An 18441-nucleotide genomic window follows, 5' to 3' on the forward strand; every position below is an offset into this window, starting at 1 on the left:
CCAGAGAATACACTGAACCATCAGCTCTGGCAAGATCTGTGCAGCTCCTCCAAAATGCCGGAGAAAAAATACTTGGAGGAGTCCTTGATTGTTACAGGACTGAAAGAACTATGGGAAATCCCACTATCGCATTCGCAATTCAAATGTGTAGCAAATAATAATATAAAGAGACTCTTGCTTGTAGAGGACAAAGCCACCTTTTCCCATAGGCATCACACTTGGATGACTCTGTGTACATATAAATCACCCAGGTTACAACCTTATTTCGGACTGGGGTACTGCAGGAAAACAAAAGAAGCCTTTTTAAAACATAGGCTAGGAATCCTACCAGTTATACCACACTTACAACCATGGTTGAGAAGGAACGGTGGGAGAAAATGTAGGTTATGTGGTGCAGGGAATGAAGATATTGAACATTTGCTATGTACCTGCTTGAGGCTGAAAGAGGAAAGAGCTGCTCTGCTAAAAATGTATTTTAATGAACACAGAATACGCACACGCAGACAAGCAGTTCTTGCATGTTTCGATCCAGGATTTCCGTCACTAAATGGGAAGTTGGTGAAATTCCTGAAGCTAGCGGAGTTGAAATTAACAAGCCATGATGTTGGCCCAGACAAGATATAACAAACTATGGTCACTTTTAAACCCCACTGTTTTTATTAATACAAATATTAATAATGACGATCTTTCTTTTTAAAACTTTTATTAACGACATGTGCACTCAAATGTATTTTTGTAATGGTTTTAATTAATCAGAAACAATAAATATTTTACTTACTTACCTCTCAAAAAGCCTAAACTTGACATAGTGGACTATGTACTTGGTCTCCGCTCCAGGATGGCTGAATACATGGAGAAGGCTTCCAAAAACCTTGAGGCTAGCCAAGAACTCCAGAAAGCTTGGCATGCCCAAAAGGCTGTGCTGACTGAGTACCAGCCAGGACAGAGGGTGTGGGTGTTAGAGCCAGTGGCCCCAGCAGCCCTCCAAGACAAATGGTCTGGACCCCACACCATAATTGAGAAAAAGGGAGAGGTCACCTACTTGGTGGACCTCGGCACCCATAGGAGCCCCCACAGGGTGCTCCATGTCAACAGATTGAAGGCATTGGTGGACAGGGCAGACATGGGCTTGCTCATGGCTACAAATGGAGAACAGGAGGAAGAGAGTGACCCTCTCCCAGACCTGTTATCCCAAAACCCTGATGATGGTTCAGTTGATGGAGTGGCCTTGGCAGGCTGCCTCACTGACCAACAGCAATGGGACTGCAGACAAGTTCTACAGGCCCATAGACATATGTTTTCATTAACACCTAGTCAGACTAACTGGTGCACCCATGAGGTGGACACTGGTGACAGTCTGCCTGTGAAGAGTAAGATCTTCAGGCAACCTGACCATGTCGGGACTGTATAAAGACTGAGGTGCAGAAAATGCTTGAACTTGGAGTAATTGAGCCATCAGAGAGCCCCTGGGCCAGTCCAGTAGTCCTTGTACCAAAACCTCACACCCAAGATGGTAAGAGAGAGATGAGGTTCTGTGTGGACTATAGAGGTCTCAATGCTGTCACTAGGACAGATGCTCACCCAATTCCAAGGGCAGATGAGCTCATTGATAGATTGGCTTCTGCCAAATTTCTGAGCACATTTAATTTGACAGCAGACTATTGGCAAATCAGGTTAGCTGAGGAGTCCAAGGCCAAAACAGCTTTCTCAACCCCGGGAGGTCATTATCAATTTGTGGTAATGCCCTTTGGTTTGAAGAATGCACCTGCCACTTTGCAAAGGTTGGTGAACCAAGTCCTTTCTGGGTTGGAAGACTTTTGCGCAGCTTATCTTGATGATGTTGTTGTCTTCAGCTCCACCTGGGAGGATCACCTGATCCACCTGAAGAAGGTTTCAGAGGCCCTGCAAAAGGCAGGCCTAACTATCAAGGCCACAAAGTGCCAGATAGGGCAGAGTAAGGTTGTGTACCTGGGCCACCTTGTAGGTGGGGGTCAGGTTCAACCACTGGAGAGTAAGATCCAGACCATACAGAACTGGGCTCCTCCAACCACCCAGACACAGGTCAGAGCTTTCTTGGGCCTGTCTGGGTACTGCCGAAAATTTGTCAAGAATTATGGGTCCATTGTGACACCACTCAATGATCTGACATCCAAGAAGATGCCAAAAAAGGTTCAGTGGACAGTTAGCTGTCAAAAGGCATTTGATGACCTGAAGAAGGCCATGTGATCTGCACCTATCTTAAAGAGTCCTGACTACTCCAAAGAGTTCATTGTCCAAACAGATGCTTCTGAGTTTGGGGTGGGAGCTGTGCTTTCACAACTTAATGTAGATGGTCAAGACCAGCCCATTGCTTTCATTAGCAGAAGGCTGACCCCTAGAGAGAAACGTTGGTCAGCTTTTGAGAGGGAGACCTTTGCTGTGGTTTGGGCCCTGAAGAAGTTGAGACCATACTTGTTTGGCACTCACTTCAAGATTCAGCCCCTCTTGTGGCTAAATCAGATGAAGGGTGAAAATCCCAAACTGCTCAGGTTGTCCATTTCCCTACAGGGGATGGACTTTACAGTGGAGCACAGACCAGGGACTGACCATGGCAATGCAGATGGTCTCTCCAGGTATTTCCACATAGAACATGAAGACTTATCTGGTCAAGGTTAAGTTTAATGTCCCTGTGTTTGGGGGGGTGGGGGGAGGTTATGTAGGAGAGATGGGTCTGCTATCCTATTGTCACCCCATTTTTTTGCTTTGCTTTTTGCTTCACTGGTTTTCGACTTAATGTGGCTGTGGGCCTGCTAATCAGACCCACAGCCCTGCTGCTCTCTCTCTAAATTCACAACCAAGTACTTTAGGTACATCACCAATTGGGATTGGGTCACCTTATGAGCCTCTGTACAGAGTACTATAGGTACCCAGGGCATAGGTGCATCCAAGGCCTACCAGGGGCTGCAGCATATCTTTTGCCACCCCTGGCTGGCCATCCAAACTGACACAACTGGCTGATCACTCAGCTGGGGCAAGGTCGTGTAATCACCCCTTGCTTAGATATAGTATACCTATGTCTAAACCTATATCTGGAAACATATGCACCTATAAGTCACTCCTATGGCAGGCCTTAACAATCCTGTAGGCAGAGTGCTTGGTTTTATGTGAGATGGTGCTCTAGCATGAGCTGAGCCTGTCTGGAGCTTTCGGAACCATGTCCTTATAGCTGTTCTAGGATACTGCCATACCATATACTCTTAAGTGCATTATAATCCTCGTGGTTAGATGCTATCTTTGGTTTGGCTTTATCAAAACATGTCGTGTAAGTTGTCATACGCTTTGGAATACTACCCCCTCGCCAGTTCTGGCGAAGGGAGTAGCATTTCACCCTTCTAGAGGGAGAAGACATGTTACTAACCTTAATCCCGGTTAAAGTTAACCAGAGCCTCAGCATCACAAAATGGATGTTGTTGCCACAGACACAAGTCTGGCCTCCTGCTGCTTACCGAAACTCCGGCAGGGGAGGCCTGGACAAAAGGTTTCCTGTCACAGGGAGGTGCTAGCACCACCCCAGACAGGAGATAGTGGATTGGGGCAGGGAGGGCTGAATGAAACTAAACACTGCCTGGTGCACACAAGGTGTCCCATGCATAGCCCAGCTGGGGCACTCCAGCCCCAGCTCTGACGCAAAACTGGACAAAGGGAAAGGGGTGTAACCACCCCCTTCCTGGGTCCCACCGATAGGAGGGACCTAGCAGGTAATCCAGCCCCTTGATTTGGAATAAAGGTAGGAGCTGTGTCCATAGACTTTAGATAATCCTGACTGAAACTTTGAAACAGAACTCTGAACCCTTAGACATCCTACTCGACGTAGAAGACTGAAGAATCTCCCTTGTGGTCAAGGAGTGACCACCTTGTGCAAGCAGGCACCATCAGGAGCTCAAAGGTTTGCTTTGTTGTTGCTCCTGCCAAAGCTCGAACAACAGAGACCAACAAGAACCAGATTTCCAGACATCCAACAGCCCGATCCACAGCCACAGCAGAGCTGAGACCCGTGGAGGCGACTTGAGACGTGGGACCGGCCATCTTGTAAAGTCAGCAAAGTGCTTTCTGTGCAGCTTCCGAGGCACGCTCAAAGCTGTGCTTTGGGGATTGAGAAGCCCCATCCCCAAGCAGCTTTTACACCAAAGATCACCTCTCCACACTCACTGAGTGCTGCGTGGGGCCCTTTTGCATTTTCCTGCTTGATGCATCTGTCCGGTCTATTGCCCGTTGGCTAGTGGCCTCTACGACAATGAACCTTTGAATTTTCAATGCTGGTTTAGTTGCTCCAGACTGGCCCTTGCTCCCCTGAAAAGGAGCAGCCCATCAGACCTTACTGGTCTGATCCAGAAGCCATCTTTGATTCCTGCATGGGTTGCATTTGCCAAGGCCTGTTGACTCCGAATCAAGAACCAATACCGCCGACAGCGAGAGCCTTTGTGGGACAGCCTGTGTCCACCACCTGGTTGTCATCGACACCTCCTGGTCCATGTGGTAGCGGAGACAAGCTTCACAACATCACCTTATCGCAACCCGACATCGCCTGGTTCCTTCCTGGTTCCTTCCTGGTCACTGGCTAGTGACCCAGACTCTGTCCCCTCTGCTTTCAGGTACTCTACATCTTCGATCCACCCTTGGATCCAGCCGGACTCTTTTCTCCTGGTCGCCTGCAGCATCTTTTCTCCAAGGCTCCATAGAACTCCACGACGAAACTCGACACACTTTGACACCGATGCACCCGCTTCCTGTGGGTGAGGTAACGCGAGTACTGCGGTGCTCCTGTAGAGATTTACATCCCTAGTGTCCTAGTTTTAAGTGGTTAAGTTCTAGTTCAGTCGGAAGACTTCCAAATCTGCAACTTTCTAACTTTATGCACCCATTGACTTCTATTGGTGCACGCGTGTGCATTTAGACACTGCACCCGCATCCTGTAGGCCTCCTACGTCCTAACTGCTGTTAGTCCAGTATAGCCCCAGCGATTCCCAAGGCCCTAGGCCTTACCATTGTTCGTGACGTGGTTCTTATACCACTATTTTAGTATATGGTTTTAAGGGCCACCAGGGCCTATCCATATTTGTGCAACTTTTGTATGCTATATTAAGTTTCTTGTTATACGCTTGTGCTCCTGTGCTCATAAAGAGTTAAGGGGATTTATTGCGTAATAAATACATATATATTTTGAATATATAACCTGTGTGGTGTCCTTTCATTTGGTATTAAAAGGTTTGCATATGGTAAAACAGCTGGCTTCACATGCCCTCTTGAGTTTAGCCTAAGACTGCTTTTGTCCATGCTACCCCTAGGATAGCTGGTCTATAGGGTTGACTTTACAACCATCACCATAAGGGTTGTTTGGACTGGTGCCAGGTGCTCACTAGGATAGTGAACATCATATACCAGGCCAACTTCTCACAATGTCATCTTCACTTGAAAGCATCTACAAATGGAGGTGAGACATCTCCACCTGGCTTGGCCCTAACCCACTAAAAATGAACAGTGATACAACTGACATATTGTGCTGCTCAACAGGCAAACATTCATATGCATTTCCGGCAAACTGCTGGCCTGTAGAGAATAACGCTGCTTCCTCCACAACAAACTTGCTTTGTAAACTCAGCGCCCCAGGGGCATTTTATGTATTAGGGTGCACTTTCCCTTTTTGCACCTGGCACACCTTAAAACAGGTACGCGGGTTGCACACAGAGAAATTGCGCCCTATTACATAGAATGTGATGCCCCCAGGGCAGCCGCAAACTTGTGCTGCTCTGGGTGGCAGAGCGTTTAAGTGAAATACTGGGTGGCTTTGAAACAGCCACTTTATATTTCACTGTGCGGGCGGCAACCCACCTGCACTTAGAAGGGGGACTAGAGATCCTCTTGCAGGCAGGTGCAGTCACTGACTCCACCTGCCTGCAAGGGGATGTCTGGGAGGTCCTTAGGGCAATCGTCTAGTAGACATGAGAACGCAATTTGCCTGGAAAATGTACTATTTAAATTCCAGAGCGACACCCCTTCTTAATTGATAGTTAGGTGTGTGTTCTCTAATGCCTCACTGTCCACAACAAAACACTGTTTGTAACTGCAAGCAGGAGTTTCTGGGCAGAGTTCAACTCGACAATATCCAGTGATGTCTGCCCTACTGAGACAGTCCATCCACCTACACTTGAACGATAAATAATAAAAATTGTGTGGTGGAAAGGAAGGCACCTCATGGGCGAACAACCCTCGGGGAACTTGGCAGATGTTACCAATTCTATGCCCCTTTCTCATCATCGGTTGCCATTCCTTTTCCGAAAAGAAATGTGTCCAAAACAAATTGTGCAAACGGATAGGTGCTGAACAAGAAGCTAAATGGATAGCTCCCTGCTGTGACAAACACAGAGAAGTGAGAGTAAAATCAACAGACACACCAATTGTACAACTTTATTACTAACTCTAGTGTGTGCCGGTGAATTAAAAAGGATGGTAGCTTACTGTTGCATACCACTACCTGTAACCGACATGTTTCACTGCACAATTGATTTTATGGCAGATTCATCAGGGTTCACCACTCGGTCACCGCACCAGTGTTGGACATCTTTATATAGGGAACCTCAACCAGCCATGTCCACTCGTACCAGCTGATCAGGAAAATATCACGCCACTGTAGATTGTAGTATCAACCATACAGCTATGGAACCAGGACCTTAAATCATCCCAGGAATGATGATGGGATGATTTAAGGTCCATAATATTTTGACGCCCGCTTTCATATGCACACCCCTTTTTCAGAAAAAATATTGGGGTACCATTTTTTCTAGCGAGCAGCACCAGTGATGCATATTCCCCAAAGGTGTTTTTTCCCCTGGGCGCCCTCCCCCAAACCAAAACACATTGACCTGAAGCCTAAGTGTATTCTGAGTCAAAAATAACTTTATTTGGTGAAAAAATATTGTACGGTCACTTTTTTACACTAAAATGCAGTTGTTTAAACTTTTTTTAGAGGAAAAAAAAAAGTTCGCAGATTTTTTTTTAAATCACCTGATTTTCAAAAAAATGCTCTTGTTGGAAGCCTTTGGACATAAGGGCACATAAACAAAAGGAATTTTTCAAATATCTGTTTCTCTTAATTTTTTATTGCTGTTTGAATATTCGGACTTGACTTTTTGCATCATTGGTGATGCATGTTTTTATCATTGAGCTTGGGAAAAATGGAAAAAATAGACTTTGGGAATTGTTTACTAGGGCAAGTGATACATCAAATTAAGACTCATATTAAAATGAACCTCAAGCTGAAAAAAAAACAAAATAGCATTTACACTCACTATTTTATAAGCGACTTTCGCAATTGTTTTGTTAGCTATTTTAAAAAAACAAGGTAAAGCCATACATTTTAGGAAAGAGAATTTTTCAAAGTAAAACATAGGTGTGACTTGCCTTCACATTAGGCTTCATAAACAAAAGAAAAAACATCTCTATGTGTTATTTTCACTGCAGCATTGGTGATGCATGTGTATTTCAATGGGGATTTTTAAAGTCTACCAAAATACGCTTTACCAATACATTTTCATAATTTTCTATTTACTATCTCATTATGCACATGTTAAGAAACTGTTTCATCCATTATTAGCTAAATAGCATAAAAACACACTAAATTATTAACAATAATCTTTGGGAATTGGGTGACCAGATGGCCGGAAATCGAAAATCGCCTCGTATGGATTCAACTTCCATTTCATGTACTTTCTATGTGGGCCACATGCATAAGTATTGGAACGATACTGCGTACATATCTTAGCTACAATCTGCAATTGGAATTAAGTCTTTAACTTATATGCTTCAAGAATTATAGGGCACATTCTGCTATGTATTATATCCTATCTATTGTAATTGGGCGACCAGATGGCCGGAAATTGAAAATCGCCTCATATGTATTCAACTTCCATTTTATGTGCCTTCTGTGTAGACCACATGCCTTTAAATTATCATATTGTAGTAGGCTATGTTATAGAATGTGTTGCAGATGCAAATTAAGCTCTATCTAGTGTGGATCATGAATTATGACACAATATATGTGACACATTTTCCCAAAACTGGAGGCAGCATTCTAAAAACATGAATGGAATCAGGGAATGATTCCTACTACTTCTAAACATGCCACATGCATGAGAAGTGACACAGGACAGTGGCACGATGGTAGCTTTATGCTTCACTTGGCATTATGGATACAGATTGTATGGTGTTAGAATTATAGGACAAAATGTAAGGCATACTTTTTCGACACAATTGAAAAACATCATACATTCAACTTCACATTGTGACGACTTTCCAATATGCCACATACATGATAATACAAATGGGTAAGTAGCACAAGACGAGGAACACAGTGTTGTTTAAATTATGTTTCTATCATTTATAGATTGTGAATTATAGCCAAAAGCATAAAGTGTTTTTCAACATACATGAAAGTGAAAAAGAAAAACCTACCTGAAGCTTACACTTGATTTGTACCTTGTCCCTATAAGCCACAAGCATCAGAGTTGGCACTATAAAGTGTACATGTCTTGGCTACATACTGCAATTTAAATTAAGTCAGTACCTCATACACTTCAAGAATTATAGTGCACCATATACCATGTAGTATATCCTATCCATTTCAATGGGGCAACCAGATGGCCGCAAATTGAAAATCGCCTCATATGGATTCAAATTGCATTTTATGTACCTTGCTTGTGATCCACATGCATTTAAAATGGCACACTGTAGTAGACTGTGCTATAGAATGTGTTTCAGTTGGAAATCAAGCTCTATCTAGTATGGATCATGACCGATGACACAATATACGTGACACATTTTGCAAAAACTGGAGGGAAATTTTTAAAAACATGCATTTAATCACTGAATGATTCTCACCACTTCTAAGCATGGCACAGTCATGAAAATGAACACAGGACAGTGGCATGATAGTAGCTTTATGCTGCACTTTGAATTAATTACGGATCCAGATTGTATGGATTTAGAATTATAGGACAAAATGTAAGGCATACTTTTTCGAACATGTGACACAATTGAAAAACATCATACATTCTACTTCACATTTTGACAAGTTTCCAATATGCCACATACATGATACTTCACATGGGTAAGTAGAACACGACTAGGAACAATGTGCTGTTTCAATTATGTCTCTATCATATATAGATTGTGAATTATAGCAGAAAGCATAAAGTGTTCTTCAACATACATGAAAGTGAAAACGAAAAACCTACCTGAAGGTTACACTTGATTTGTACCTTGTCCCTATAAGCCACAAACATCACAGTTGCCACTATATAGTGTAAATGTCCTAGCTACATACTGCAATTTACATTAAGTCAGTACCTCATACGCTTCAAGAATTATAGTGCACATCATTCTCTGTAGTATATCCAATCCGTTTCAATGGGGCGTCCAGATGGCCGCAAATTGAAAATCGTCTCGTTTGGATTCAAGTTGCATTGTATGTACCTTTTGTGTGAGTCACATGCATTTAAAATGGCACACTGTAGCATTCTATGCTATAGAATGTGTTGCAGTTGGAAATCAAGCTCTATCTAGTATGGATCATGACTGATGACATAATATACTCGATACATTTTGCAAAAAATGGAGACAATTTTGTTTAAAACATGCATTTAATCACTGAAAGATTCTCACCTCTTGTAAGCATGGCACAGGCATGGAAATGGACACAGGACAGTGGCATGATGTTAGATTTATGCTGCACTCTGAATTATGGATCCATATTGTATGGTTTTAGAATTATGGGACAACATGTACAGGCATACTTTTTCGAACATGTGATGTAATTGAAAAACATCATACATTCAACTTCACATTTTGACCACTTTCCAATATTCCACATACATGATAATTCACATGGGTAAGTAGCTCAAGACTAGGAACACAGTGTTGTTTACATTATGTCTCTATCATTTATATATTGTGAATTATAGCCAAAAGCATAAAGTGTTTTTCAACATACATGAAAGTGAAAAAGAAACACCTACCTGAAGCTTACACTGGATTTGTACCTTGTCCCTATAAGCCACAAGCATCAGAGTTGGCACTATAAAGTGTACATGTCTTGGCTACATACTGCAATTTAAATTAAGTCAGTACCTCATACACTTCAAGAATTATAGTGCACCATATACCATGTAGTATATCCTATCCATTTCAATGGGGCAACCAGATGGCCGCAAATTGAAAATCGCCTCATATGGATTCAAATTGCATTTTATGTACCTTGTGTGTGAGCCACATGCATTTAAAATGGCACACTGTAGTAGACTGTGCTATAGAATGTGTTTCAGTTGGAAATCAAGCTCTATCTAGTATGGATCATGACCGATGACACAATATACGTGACACATTTTGCAAAAACTGGAGGCCAATTTTTAAAAACATGTATTTAATCACTGAAAGATTCTCACCACTTCTAAGCATGGCACAGGCATGAAAATGAAAACATGACTGTCGCATGATGTTAGCATTATGCTGTACTTTGAATTATGGATCCAGATTGTATGGTTTAAGAATTATGGAACAGAATGTAAGGCATTTTTTTTCGAACATGTGACGTAATTTAAAAACATCATACATTCAACTTCACATTTTGACTACTTTCCAATATGACACATACATGATATTTCACATGGGTAAGTAGCACAAGACTAGGAACAATGTGCTGTTTAAATTATGTCTCTATCTGAAATTGCTTGCATTGATCACTTGGTAAATCTCACCAAGTATGATTTGTTCAGGGGCCACAAAATCTTTTGTCACCATTTTGACACTTGCACCTGTGTCTCTCAAAGCCGTGGATCCTCGTTAAAGGATTTAAAGTGTACTCATTCCAATTACAGGGCCTCGAAAGAGTCCTGTAGTGTTATTTTTCATCACTACCTCCCCGAGTCGGGAGTGGGTAATTTGCGCGCCTGCTGCCTTCCTTGAAAGTGGAAGCCGTTTCTCAGGCTCCCTCACCGGAATCGAACCCTGATTCCCCGTTACCCGTGGTCACCATGGTAGGCACAGAAAGTACCATCGAAAGTTGATAGGGCAGACATCCGAATGTATCGTCGCCATCACGGGGACGTGTGATTGGCCCAAGGTTATCTAGAGTCACCAAAGCGGCCGGGCGAGCCCGGATTGGTCTTGGTCTGATCAACACTCATGACTGTTTGCGGGTTCCAGTGGACTCCAGGACCTGATAGTATATCTCAGGTGACATAGCAAGAGTGGCTAGGGTCCATTTCTAGCCCCTAGGCACACCTTTGACTCATATTTGTAACATTTCGAGGTGTTTGGGGTCAAACTTATTTTTCCATTCTAAGTCCTCAGAGTCAGGTCATATTTCTAGGTATTGACCCCAGGCCCCCCTAGTATACCTCAGATTTCATGGCAGGAGTGTCTATGGGCCATGTCTGGCCTCCAGGGGTGACTTTTTGAAGTTTCTGGGTCTAAGGGGGCAAAGTCACTTCTTCCACCCAGCCCAAGGTGCTCAAAATCGGGTGCAATATCATGTCTTTCTCTTGGCTGGAAGCTGAAAAAAAAACTTCAGATAATATCAAAGGTATATAGATCACATGAAAGCATCAGATCTGACCTTTACATAAAGTGTATTTATGTCTTGTACACTCAAACAGTGTCTCTGATATCCAGCCTGAGCTATTTGAAAAATTAGCAAAACTCGCTAGAAGTGACTATTAGCGAGTTTTGCTAATTTTCAGTATCAACCCTCATGACTGTTTTCAGGTCCCTGTAGCCACAAGGACCCCATTATATGTCTCAGGTAATATAGCAAGAGTGGCTATCCAGCCTCCAGGCACATGTCGGAATCCTATTTGTGACATTTCGAGGTGTTTGGTGTCAAACTAATTTTTTTTCCCATTATAAGCCATACAGCACAGAGTCACATCACATTTCTAGTTCTGGACCCAAGGACCCCATAGTATACCTCAGATGACATACCAAGAGTGTCTAAGACCCTTTTTTGGCCTCCAGGGGTGACTTTTTGAAGTTTTTGTGTTTAAGTGGGCAAAGTCACTTCTTCCACCCAGCCCAAGGTGCTCAAAATCAGGTACGAACAGAGGTTTTTCCCTTCGCTGGAAGCTGGAAAAAAAACTTCAGATAATATCAAAGGTAGACAGATCAAATGAAAGCATCAGATCTGACCTTTCTAACAAGTGTATTTATGTCTTGAACACTCAAACGGTGTCTCTGATATCCAGTCTGAGCTATTTGACAAATTAGCAAATCTTGTCAAAAAAATATTTTTTGACAATTTTTGCTAATTTTCAGTATCAACCCTCATGACTGTTTTCAGGTCCCTGTAGCCATCAGGACCCCATTATATATCTGAGGTGATATAACATGAGTGGCTAGGGCTCATTTCTGGCCTCCAGGGGTGACTTTTTGAAGTTTTTGTGTTTAAGGGGGCAAAGTCACTTCTTCCACCCATTCCAAGGTGGTCAATATCGGGTACAATATTAGGTTATCCCCTTGGCTGGAAGCTGAAAAAAAAGTACAGATAATAGCAAAGGTAGATAGATCAAATGAAAGCATCAGAACTGACCTTTCTAACAAGTGTTTTTATATCCTGTGCACTCAAATGGTGTCTCTGATATCCAGCCTGAGCTATTTGACAAATTAGCAAAACTCGCTAAAAGTGCTCACTATTAGCGAGTTTTGCTAATTTTCAGTATCAACCCTCATGACTGTTTTCAGGTCCCTGTATCCACCAGGACCCCATTATATATCTCAGGTGATGTAACAAGAGTGGCTAGGGCTCATTTTCAGCCTCCAGGCATATGTCGGACTCCTATTTGTGACATTTCGTGGTGTTTGGTGTCAAACTCATTTTTCCCATTATAAGCCATAGAGCTCAGAGTCACATCACATTTATAGTTCTGGACCCAAGGACCCCATAGTATACCTCAGATGACATACCAAGAGTGTCTAAGACCCTTTTCTGGCCTTCAGGGGTGACTTTTTGAAGTTTTTGTGTTTAAGGGGGCAAAGTCAGTTCTTCCACCTAGCCCAAGGTGCTCAAAATCAGGTACAATCTCAGGTTTTTCCCTTGGCTGACAGCTAGGAAAAAAAAACTTCAGATAATACCAAAGGTAGACAGATCAAATGAAAGCATCAGATCTGACCTTTCTAACAAGGGAAAGGGAAAGGGAAGCCGCCTGGACCCTCCGGACCCCGTCCCAGGCACCCTGCCACACAGCTGGACCCAGGACGGAGCCCCGGGTGGGGAGGCCACCCTCCCTGGGGCCCTCAGGAACCCCGGATGGGGCTCCTGAAGACAGCCGAGCAAGGAGAGGCTCCCCGGGCATCCTGGCCCAGCCAGCTGCCGGCTGAGGACTGCTAGGCCGTGAGGGGTCTCAGAGTACCTTGTCCCTAGTAATCCGGAGGAAGGCAACCCCATTATATATCTCAGGTGATGTAACAAGAGTGGCTAGGGCTCATTTCCAGCCTCCAGGCATATGTCGGACTCCTATTTGTGACATTTCGTGGTGTTTGGTGTCGAACTCATTTTTCCCATTATAAGCCATAGAGCTCAGAGTCACATCACATTTCTAGTTCTGGACCCAAGGACCCCATAGTATACCTCAGATGACATACCAAGAGTGTCTAAGACCCTTTTCTGGCCTTCAGGGGTGACTTTTTGAAGTTTTTGTGTTTAAGGGGGCAAAGTCAGTTCTTCCACCCAGCCCAAGGTGCTCAAAATCAGGTACGAACAGAGGTTTTTCCCTTCGCTGGAAGCTGGAAAAAAAACTTCAGATAATATCAAAGGTAGACAGATCAAATGAAAGCATCAGATCTGACCTTTCTAACAAGTGTATTTATGTCTTGAACACTCAAACGGTGTCTCTGATATCCAGTCTGAGCTATTTGACAAATTAGCAAATCTTGTCAAAAAAATATTTTTTGACAATTTTTGCTAATTTTCAGTATCAACTCTCATGACTGTTTTCAGGTCCCTGTAGCCATCAGGACCCCATTATATATCTGAGGTGATATAACACGAGTGGCTAGGGCTCATTTCTGGCCTCCAGGGGTGACTTTTTGAAGTTTTTGTGTTTAAGGGGGCAAAGTCACTTCTTCCACCCATTCCAAGGTGGTCAATATCGGGTACATTATCAGGTTATCCCCTTGGCTGGAAGCTGAAAAAAAAGTACAGATAATAGCAAAGGTAGATAGATCAAATGAAAGCATCAGAACTGACCTTTCTAACAAGTGTTTTTATATCCTGTGCACTCAAATGGTGTCTCTGATATCCAGCCTGAGCTATTTGACAAATTAGCAAAACTCGCTAAAAGTGCTCACTATTAGCGAGTTTTGCTAATTTTCAGTATCAACCCTCATGACTGTTTTCAGGTCCCTGTATCCACCAGGACCCCATTATATATCTCAGGTGATGTAACAAGAGTGGCTAGGGCTCATTTCCAGCCTCCAGGCATATGTCGGACTCCTATTTGTGACATTTCGTGGTGTTTGGTGTCAAACTCATTTTTCCCATTATAAGCCATAGAGCTCAGAGTCACATCACATTTATAGTTCTGGACCCAAGGACCCCATAGTATACCTCAGATGACATACCAAGAGTGTCTAAGACCCTTTTCTGGCCTTCAGGGGTTTTTGAAGTTTTTGTGTTTAAGGGGGCAAAGTCAGTTCTTCCACCTAGCCCAAGGTGCTCAAAATCAGGTACGATCTCAGGTTTTTCCCTTGGCTGACAGCTAGGAAAAAAAAACTTCAGATAATACCAAAGGTAGACAGATCAAATGAAAGCATCAGATCTGACCTTTCTAACAAGGGAAAGGGAAAGGGAAAGGGAAAGGGAAAGGGAAGCCGCCTGGACCCTCCGGGCCCCGTCCCGGGCACCGTCCCGGGTACCCTGCCACACAGCTGGACCCAGGACGGAGCCCCGGGTGGGGAGGCCACCCTCCCTGGGGCCCTCAGGAACCCCGGATGGGGCTCCTGTAGACAGCCGAGCAAGGAGAGGCTCCCCGGGCACCACGGATCTCCCGTCCCGGGCCTTTTGCAGTGCGGCAGGCTGGGGGGACAGGGCCCTGACCCCGAGAACCCGACCAGGGCCCGGCGGGGCCCCTGGATCCAGCCGGGGCTCCCAAGCCTGGATGCGCAGGGGAAGCCTACCCCGGGCCCTCCAGACCCCGTCCCAGGCACCCTGCCACGCGGCAGGACCCAGGACGGAGCCCTGGGTGGGGAGGCCGCCCTCCCCGGGGCCCCTCAGGGGCCCTGGACGGAGCTTCTGAACCCAGCCGAGCAAGGGGATGCTCCCCGGGCATCCTGGCCCAGCCAGCTGCCGGCTGAGGACTGCTAGGCCGTGAGGGGTCTCAGAGTACCTTGTCCCTAGTAATCCGGAGGAAGGCAACCCCTCTTTCTGGGTACAAGTGCGCACCGCGAGGCTCAAGGGACCCAAGGTGCGAAAGTACCTGACCTCCTGGAGCCCTCGCTGGGATCCGGGAGGCGAATGGCACCTCATCTGGACTTCCAGGGAAGTCCGGCCATCTGGTCGCCCCATAGGAAAGCATTGCGGGCGACCAGATGGCCGATGGGATCCGAGCAACCAGATGGCCGAGGGGATCTGGGCGACCAGATGGCCGGGCACAAAAGGGAAGCCACCTGGACCCTCCAGACCTCGTCCCGGCCACCCTGCCGCGTGGCAGGGCCCAGGACGGAGCCACGGGTGGGGAGGCCACCTCCCCGGGGCCCTCAGGGGCCCCGGACGGGGCTCCTGAAGCCAGCCAAGCAAGGGGAGGCTCCCCGGGCAGCACGGAACCCCCTTCCCGGGCCTTTGGCAGTACGGCAGGCCGGGGGGACAGGGCCCTGGGACCGAGCTTGCAAACCGGGGCCCGGCAGGGCCCCTGGACCCAGCCGGGGCTCCCAGGCCCGGAGGCGCAGGGGAAGCCTACCCCAGGCCCTCCGGACCCCGTCCCAGGCACCCTGCCACGTGGCAGGACCTAGGACGGACCCCCAGCTGGGGAGGCCACCCTCCCAGGGGCCCTCAGGGGCCCCGGACGGAGCTCCTGAACCCAGCCAAGCGCGGGGAGTCTCCCCGGGCACCACGGAACCCCGTCCCGGGCCTTTGGCAGTGCGGCAGGCCGGGGGACAGGGCCCTAGGCCGGGGGACAGGGCCCTGGGTTGTAACACCCAACCCGGGGCCCAGCAGGGCCCCTGGACCCCACCAGGGTTCCCAGGCACCGAGGCGCAGGAGAAGCCTCCCCGGGCCCTCAGGACCCCGTCACGGCACCCTGCCACGCAGCAGGACCCAGGACGGAGCCCCAGACGGAACTCCTGAACCCAGCCAGGCTCCCCGGGCACAACGGAACCTCCGCCGTCCCGGGCAGTGCAGCAGGCCGGGGGGACGGGGACCCCAGGCCAGGGCCCTCCCGGACCCTATCCAGGGCATCCTGCCACGCGGCAGACCCAGGGACGGACCCGGGGCTGGGGCGGCATCCTGGCCCGTCCAGCTGCCGGCTGAGGACCGCTAGGCCGAGAGGGGTCCCAGAGTACCTTGTCCGTAGTAATCCGGAGGAAGGCTACCCCTCTTTATCGGGACAAGTGCGCACTGCGAGGCTCAGGGGACCCTAGGCACGAATGTGCCCGACCTCCTGGAGCCCTGGCTGGGATCCCGCAGGCAAATGGCACCTCATCGGGACTTCCAGGGAAGTCTGGCAATCTGGTCGCCCCATAGGAAAGCATTGTGGAGGAGTGGTGTGGCTCACTGGTTAGAGGCAGCAGACCCGGGAGCGGAGGACGGCCCAGGACCAGGGTTCAATTCCCGACGCGGCAGGGTCTTGGACCAGGGTCAACGGACTCGATAACTCTCGCCTCGGTGACTACTCTAACTAGGGATCACACTCGGCAACTCGGCCACAACGGCCCCCCACATACGCCGGGGATGCCTGATTTCACTTTGGAGATACCCAGTAGGGACCATCTCTCAGGGAAAGCCAGGACGTGTTCCCCAGCGGTCTACAGCGCAGAAATACTCCTTCGGAAGTCGATTCTAACACTTTAGAAACCCACAATCAATCAATCAATTGCGGGCGACCAGATGGCCGAGGCGATCTGGGCGACCAGATGGCCGGGCACGAAAGGGAAGCTGCCGGGACCCTCCGGACCCGGTCCCGGGCACCGTCCCGGGCACCCTGCCACACGGCTGGACCCAGGACGGAGCCCCGGTTGGGGAGGCCAGCCTCGCCGGGGCCCTCAGGGGACCTGGACGGGGCTCCTGAAGCCATCCGAGCAAGGAGAGGCTCCCCGGGCACCACGGAACCCCCGTCCCGGGCCTTTGGCAGTGCGGCAGGCCGGGGGGACAGGGCCCTGACCCCGAGCACCCGACCCGGGGCCCGGCAGGGCCCCTGGATCCAGCCGGGGCTCCCAGGCCTGGAGGCGCAGGGGAAGCCTACCCCGGGCCCTCCAGACCCCGTCCCAGGCACCCTGCCACATGGCAGGACCCAGGACAGAGCCCCGGGTGGGGAGGCCGCCCTCCCCGGGGCCCCTCAGGGGCCCAGAACGGAGCTTCTGAACCCAGCTGATCAAGGGGAGGCTCCCCGGGCACCATGTAACCCCGTCCTGGGCCTTTGGCAGAGCGGCAGGCCGAGGGACGGGAACCCCAGGCCAGGGCCCTCCCGGACCCTATCCTGGGCATCCTGCCACGCGGCAGACCCAGGGACGGACCCGGGGCTGGGGCGGCATCCTGGCCCATCCAGCTGCCGGCTGAGGACCGCTAGGCCGAGAGGGGTCCCAGAGTACCTTGTCCGTAGTATTCCGGACGAAGGCTTCCCCTCGTTATGGGATCAAGTGTGCACCGCGAGGCTCAGGGGACCCTAGGCGCGAATGTGCCTGACCTCCTGGAGCCCTGGCTGGGATCCCGGAGGCGAATGGCACCTCATCGGGACTTCCAGGGAAGTCCGGCCATCTTGTCACCCCATAGGAAAGCATTGCAGGCGACCAGATGGCCGGGCACGAAAGGGAAGCTGCCTGGACCCTCCGGACCCGGTCCCGGGCACCGTCCCGGGCACCCTGCCACACGGCTGGACCCAGGACGGAGCCCCGGGTGGCGAGGCCACCCTCCCCGGGGCCCTCAGGGGACCTGGACGGGGCTCCTGAAGCCATCCGAGCAAGGAGAGGCTCCCCGGGCACCACGGAACCCCCGTCCCGGGCCTTTGGCAGTGCAGCAGGCCGGGGGGACAGGGCCCTGACCCCGAGCACCCGACCCGATGCCCGGCAGGGCCCCTGGATCCAGCCGGGGCTCCCATGCCTGCAGGCGCAGGGGAAGCCTACCCCGGGCCCTCCACACCCCGTCCCAGGCACGCTGCCACGGGACAGGACCCAGGACGGAGCCCCGGGTGGGGAGGCTGCCCTCCC

Source organism: Lissotriton helveticus, chromosome 4_1 (genome assembly GCF_964261635.1).
Source record: "Lissotriton helveticus chromosome 4_1, aLisHel1.1, whole genome shotgun sequence".
Classification (NCBI taxonomy): Eukaryota; Metazoa; Chordata; class Amphibia; order Caudata; family Salamandridae; genus Lissotriton; species Lissotriton helveticus.